Raw genomic sequence first — 7,066 nt, 5'->3', positions numbered from 1 at the left:
CTCACAGAGTATCAACTTAATTCAACTAATAATCCTTAATTTTTAACTATAAAGATTTTAGCACATTAATTCAACTACAAAAATAGTGGTAAGCCAATATACAAACTATTGCGTGTTGTAACTTGAAGGGGTGCAATATTGGAATCATTTGTTGGCCTTTGGCAAATTCAAAGGCAGAACAAGTTTAACTCATTACAGTTCAAAAAAAAAAAAGGGGGTGGACGGAAGCCTCTTTTTCTACTAGTGAACTCATTACTTTGCATCAAAGCTATTTGCTAGTATATTAACTTGAAGTCCATAACATAGGTCATTGCAACGATGCGTTGTTATCGCTTAAAGAGTCTGCAAAGAACGTGTACAAACAGATTAAGAATCAGCCAACAGAATGGGATCTCTCCATGTACCTACAACGTACTGACGAGAGAAACACCAAGCGCGCCTTCAAACCTGGCTCGCTCTATATCCACTTCCGAATCTTCTCAATCTTACACACTGTAATAAATTCTTTCATGGGCGTAGCACCGGGAAATTTTTATTTTTACTTGGCAGCGGATAGGACCTAGGGAAGTAGAGTTGGCTTTCAGAACCAAACAAGCACGAAACCAGCGGAGCTGAATCCACTCTGAGACACTGTCTCCTTCTCGTTGTAGACATCCTGACATCCTCGCACCCGGCTGCGCTCGTCGTACGTGGAGCCAGGCTGTGTAACGACCGAGTACCGTATCCAGGAAGGCAAGCGACCCAGGACTCGTGACAGGCTGCGAAGACGTGTCCTGGCCAGGAAGGCGTGTGCTCCGCTCAGTACTTAAGGAAGGCATCTCCTCTGTAATAGGCATCGAGAAAACTGTAGACCAAACCGAATCGGGATAGAAGCGGTGCTTCGTCCTTGGACTCCTTCCTCCCTCCCCTTTATGTTGTATCCCTGAACCAGATATCTTCTCAAATTCGAATCGAGATCGAGATCTGTAACATTTGGTATCAAGAGCACCGATCCTGGAGTACCTCGACAAGCCCCGCTACATCACCAAGGCTACGCGGAAGATCATGACTATGGAGGAGCAGATCGCCGCGCTCACGGCGGCGGTGAAGGAGAGCCGCACGGCGACAGACGCCAAGTTCGACGCACTCCAGGCTTCCTTCGACAACTGGAAGCCGGTGGTCACGGATCTGCAGAGCCAGGTCGAGGCGCTGCGGATCAAGGTGGATCGCGTCATCCCGCTCATCGACGGATCCTCGTCATCGACCCCGCACGCCACCGCCACCGCACCAAGGGAGGCGGAAGCGGAGCAAGGAGTACGCGCGACGGCCGTCAATTTCGGCGGCGGAACCAGCGGCTACTCCGGGCCAGATGGCCACCGTCTTCAACACGACACCGGGGGTAGCGTGCTTGGGTTGGCCAACACGACACCTCCGATCACAGGTGTGAATCAGATCCTCTCTGCAACCGCGATTTCACTTGGTCGTCATGAGTCATATGAGTGTAGAGATGGTAGGGATTCACATCACAAATGGGCGCTACTGAAACTGGATTTTCCAGCGTTCGATGGCGAGAATCCCCAATTCTGGAAAGCTAAGTGTGAGAAGTATTTCGATGTTTATGGGCTTCAACCTGATCTCTAGGTTCGGGTGGCGACCTTGCACTTCTCGGGCAACGCTGCACGGTGGCTGCAGGTGCACGAGAAACAAGGGGTGCAGTGGAATTGGGACATTCTCTACTCCAAAATTTCAGAAAAATTTGGCAGAGAGCACTACCAGCTGCTTCTTAGACAGTTTAATTCTCTGAAGCAGCAAGGGTCAGTCACAGATTATATGCACCAATTTGAGGATCTCATGCATCAAATCCTTGCTCATAATCCAGCCATTGATTCGCTGTTTTTTCACCACACAATTCCTAGAAGGGCTCAAAACTGAAATTAAATCTGGTGTAATTTTCCATCGCCCCAAGGATTTGGATACTGCTTTTTCTCTGGCTACAATGCAGGAGGAGCTGTTGGAAGCCATGCCCAAGCGAGAGTACCGGCGTGCTGATGCAGGAGGGCAAGGGCGCTATCCAGCGCGCCCCCTGTTGGCGCTCGATGCACCACCACAACGGCCACTGCTGATGCCACCTCCGGCTCCAGCAGATGATCGAAGAGGCATGGAGAGCGCACGCGCTGCAGAGCGCCGAGCACCTGATCAAGGGTGCGCTCCAGAATGAGCACGAGGCGACGATCGCGTCAGCGCTCTCCGAAATTACAGGAGAGCGCGTGGCTTGTGCTTCAAGTGCGGCGAACGATGGGGCACATGGCACCAGTGTGCAGCCACAGTACAACTGCATGTTGTGGAAGAACTACTCGAGCTGCTGCAAGCAGAACAGGACGCTCTGCAATCAGATGACTCAGATGATGACCTGCTCATGTCAATTTCCAAATTGGCAGTATCTGGAGCAACAACTTCCAGTACCATCAGACTGGTGGGGATGATTCGGGATCAGGAAGTGTTGATTCTTGTCGATTCAGGCAGCTCCCATTGTTTCATCAGTGAAGGTGTTGTGGAGAAATTGAAGCTTGCAACCACAACAATACCTCCAGCTCGAGTAAAAATCGCAAGTGGTGGAATTATGACTTGTGACAAACAATTGGCAGACTGTGCTTGGTGGACTCAAGGGTATTCTTTCAATACTGACTTGCGAGTGCTAGCTTTGGGTTGCTATGACATGGTCTTGGGTATGGATTGGTTGGAGGAAATGGGTGATATGAAGGTGAGCTGGAAACGGAAAACAATGCAGTTTCAGTACAAGGGACAGTCGGTGTTTCTGCGAGGTATACCGCCTACACCACCTGTCCTAGAGTGTGCGCCAGTAACACTTGCACAGCTGCAAGCCATGGAAAAGGTAGGCTCCATCCTACACATGGTTGCCATCTTTTCTGCAGAGGACGGAGACAGTACGCAGACTTACGCACCAGCAGTTCAGAGACTGATCAAGGACTTTGCAGAAGTTTTTGCTGAGCCTACTACTCTACCACCGGCTAGGGATTGGGATCACACCATCCCATTGGTGGCAGGGGCAATCCAGTTACAGCAAGATAGTACCGCTATACACCAGCACAAAAAACAGAGATCGAAACACAAGTCACTGCTATGCTGCGTGCGGGACTCATCCAACCAAGTGCCAGCCCTTTCTTGTCACCAGTCCTTCTCGTGCGTAAGAAGGATCTATCATGGCATTTCTGTATCGATTATCGACTGCTCAATTCCATCACAGTCAAGAATAAGTACCCGCTCCCGGTGATTGACGAGCTTCTGGATGAGTTAGCAGGGGCATGTTGGTTTTCCAAGCTGGATCTCCGTGCAGGATATCATCAGATTCGTCTGCGAGCAGGGGAAGAATACAAAACTGCCTTCCGAACACATCAAGGACACTTTGAATTCAGAGTAATGCCATTCGGGTTAACCACGGCCCCAACAACGTTTCAAGGAGCTATGAACACAGTGCTCGCTCCGTTACTGCACAGATGTGTCCTGGTGTTTCTGGACGATATTTTGGTCTATAGCGCAACCCGGGAGGCGCATCTCCAATACCTGGACCAAGTTTTGCGTTTGCTACAGCAGCACGAGCTCAAGGCGAAGCTGTCAAAATGCACATTTGCACAGCCAGAACTCAGTTATTTGGGGCACAGAATTAGCGCACAGGGCATAGCGACGGAGGAGGATAAAATCTGTACCATCCGTGATTGGCCAGTTCCAGCTACGATCAAGGAGTTGAGGGTTTTTTTTGGGACTGGCTGGCTACTATCGCAAATTCGTACAGAATTTCGGGATCATCAGTCGCCCACTCACGGAGCTGCTGAAGAAAGGGATCCAATTTCACTGGACACCTACAGCGGACATTGCGTTCCGAGCTCTGAAGCGTGCACTCATGGAAGCACCAGTATTAGCACTTCCAGATTTCAGCAAACGATTCATCATCGAAACAGATGCAATTGGGATGGGTGGGAGAAGTATTGATGCAAGACGCCCATCCCATTGCTTACCTCAGCAAGGCGCTCTGTCCCAGGAACTTGGGCTTGTCAGCATATGAGAAAGAATGTTTGGCACTCCTCTTGGCAGTGGATCATTGGCGACCGTACCTGCAACACTCAGAGTTCACCATCCGCACAGACCAGAAAAGTTTGCTCAACCTCACTGACCAACGCTTGTATACACCAATTCAATAGTGCGCCTTTACAAAGCTGTTGGGATTGCAATTTCAGATACAGTACAAGCAAGGGTGGAGCAATCGGGCCGCTGACGCACTCTCCCGTCGCCCTCACGAGCAGACATCAACATCGGCTGAACTAGCAGCAATGGCAGTGTGCCGACCAGCGTGGCTGGAGACAGTACAGGCAAGTTATCAACCAGACCCAGAAGCACAGGCTCGGTTAGTTCATCTTAGTGCAGGGGATGCATCAGAAGTTGATTTCGAACTCAAAAACGGCGTCATTCGCTGGAAGGGGCGAATTTGGATAGGAAATGATCCTGACATCCAGATACAGCTGATTCGTTCGCTGCATGACAGTGCAGTAGGAGGACACTCGGGATTCTTTGCAACGTATCACCGTATCAGAAGGCTTTTTGCTTGGGCAGGGATGAAGTCAATGGTGCACCAGTTTTGTCAAAGAATGTGTCACTTGCCAGCAAGCGAAGACGGAGCGCTGCCCTCCTGCTGGACTGCTGCAACCCCTGGACATTCCTGGACAACCTTGGGAAGTTATTTCAATGGATTTCATCGAAGGCTTGCCGCGGTCAGCGAATCATGACACGATCCTGGTAATTTTTGATAAATTCTCTAAGTTCAGTCACTTCATTGCCTTGAAACACCCCTTTACTGCTCTGCAAGTAGCTAAGGCATACATGGCAACCTGTTTCACGATCCATGGGCTTCCTCAAGCTATTGTCTCGGATCGAGACAGAATCTTCACCAGCACCTTGTGGCAAGAACTTTTCAAACTAGCACAGACAGAGCTGCGAATGAGTTCCTCTTATCATCCTCAGAGTGATGGGCAAACGGAACGAGTTAACCAGTGTCTCGAAGCATATCTCAGATGTGCAGTACATGCCTGTCCAACCAATTGGTTTCATTGGCTGCATTTGGCTCAATATTGGTACAACACGTCGGTGCACACGGCGCATGGTCTGACTCCCTTCCAGGTAATGTTTGATCGCCTACCCAGGGAATTTGGCACATTGCAAGTGGATCAAACTACTGTCACCGATTTAGCAGCATGGCTGAAGGAAAGGGACATCATGAGGGAGCTACTGAAGCAACAACTGTTTCGTGCACAACAAAGAATGAAATCACAGGCAGATAAGCACAGAACTGAGCGTGAGTTTGTGGTGGGTGATCGAGTGTTCTTAAAGTTACAACCATATATTCAGACCTCAGTGGCACATCGCCCCAATCAGAAGTTGGCCTTCAGGAAAGTGGGGTCCGTGGCTTATAAACTCGACCTCCCTGAAGGAAGCCGAATTCATTCAGTTGTGCATGTCTCATTGCTGAAGAAGGCGATTCGATCGAGTACCCCGGTGAGCACACAATTACCACCAACCATAGACATTTTGCATTCTGTGCAGGCTCCAGTACAAGTCCTGGCGCATCGGCTGGTGAAACGAGGCAACATCACCAAGCTTCAAGTGCTGATTCAGTGGGAAGGCCTGCCGGTTCATCTGGCTACCTGGGAGGATGACATCGACTTTCATCGTCGCTACGAAGCAAGGTCGGCGTGAGGACACGCCGCGGCAAAAGGAGAGGGGAATGTAACGACCGAGTACCGTATCCAGGAAGGCAAGCGACCCAGGACTCGTGACAGGCTGCGAAGACGTGTCCTGGCCAGGAAGGCGTGTGCTCCGCTCAGTACTTAAGGAAGGCATCTCCTCTGTAATAGGCATCGAGAAAACTGTAGACCGAACCGAATCGGGATAGAAGCGGTGCTTCGTCCTTGGACTCCTTCCTCCCTCCCCTTTCTGTTGTATCCCTGAACCAGATATCTTCTCAAATTCGAATCGTGATCGAGATCTGTAACAGGCTGCTGCCACGGCATTTGTGGAGGAGACGCAGTGGGCCTCAGGGAAGGACGTGGAGGTTGTCTCATGAATAAGGGAAGGAGAGAGTGGTTGGTACAGCGCTGTTCGTCTTTGCCCTTAGAACCACCATCGAGCAGAGGCTGCTGCTGATGCAAGACGACGACCCGCACAGGTATCAGGATGGATCCTCCACGCCGCATCTCCGACAGTTACCTGACTCCACGACTGCCGGCTCCGGTAGCTCCTGCCGCTTCATACTCTCCATCCGCATCTCCAATGGCCCCATGACCGCGTGCTCCCCAAGCCCTTGAGGAGGCCTCAGATCCCGGGCGTAGGCTTCGTCGTCGTACCCTACGGGTCAGTGCAGCCATGGTCTCTGACATCGGTGATGGCAGACGGAGTCAACGGCAGGAGGTTGGAGAGACGACGATGGCGGCTCGAGCGGGTGACGGCAGCCAAATCCGGAGGAAGCGGGGGCAGATTATCGTCCGCGTAAGGGAACCTGGAGAGGGGCTTGAACCGTTTTTTCACTCGTGGGTGGCAGTGGTGGGTAATTTAGATTAACTTTCGGGGTAGTTTAAAGTTGGACGGACGACCGAGGGAGAAACCTTTTTGCTTTTATTATTAGGTATAGATATACTGAAGCTTCATATATTTTATCTCCCTTTCAGGATCATTATGCAGACTATTGAATGTCCAAATTTTTTTTTTACAATAGCGACATGAAGACCACTAAGTAGGATTTCTTCAAGGAAGTAGGAGACCACTAAGATAAGGCAACACCTATATGTATTGGAGAATACTATGAATCAGGTATGCATCACAGTTCAATCATAAGAAAGATTTCAATCCGCATTAGCAGTTTGTTGCCCTTTGTTTCTATTGAACTACATGCCAAGCCTGCAGTTTATATTGATATTGTTGTGCTTGTTGTCGTTGCCTGCAATCAAGAAGAATATGTATAATCTATGAATTTAAAATGCTACATGTTAGTTGAATGCTTGACCCTGTCATCACAAATATC

At 49.9% G+C, this 7,066-nt stretch overlaps 1 pseudogene; it reads left to right on the top strand.

The window, feature by feature from the left end:
- Window positions 1-1,050: 1,050 nt before the first annotated feature.
- Window positions 1,051-5,745, top strand: LOC139834073 (uncharacterized; annotated as a pseudogene).
- The last annotated feature ends 1,321 nt before the right edge of the window (window positions 5,746-7,066 follow it).

This window comes from Lolium perenne, chromosome 7, assembly GCF_019359855.2.
Source record: "Lolium perenne isolate Kyuss_39 chromosome 7, Kyuss_2.0, whole genome shotgun sequence".
NCBI classification, from domain to species: Eukaryota; Viridiplantae; Streptophyta; class Magnoliopsida; order Poales; family Poaceae; genus Lolium; species Lolium perenne.
The sequence above is the reverse complement of the archived record's forward strand: the minus strand, read 5'-3'. Positions and strand labels throughout refer to the sequence as shown.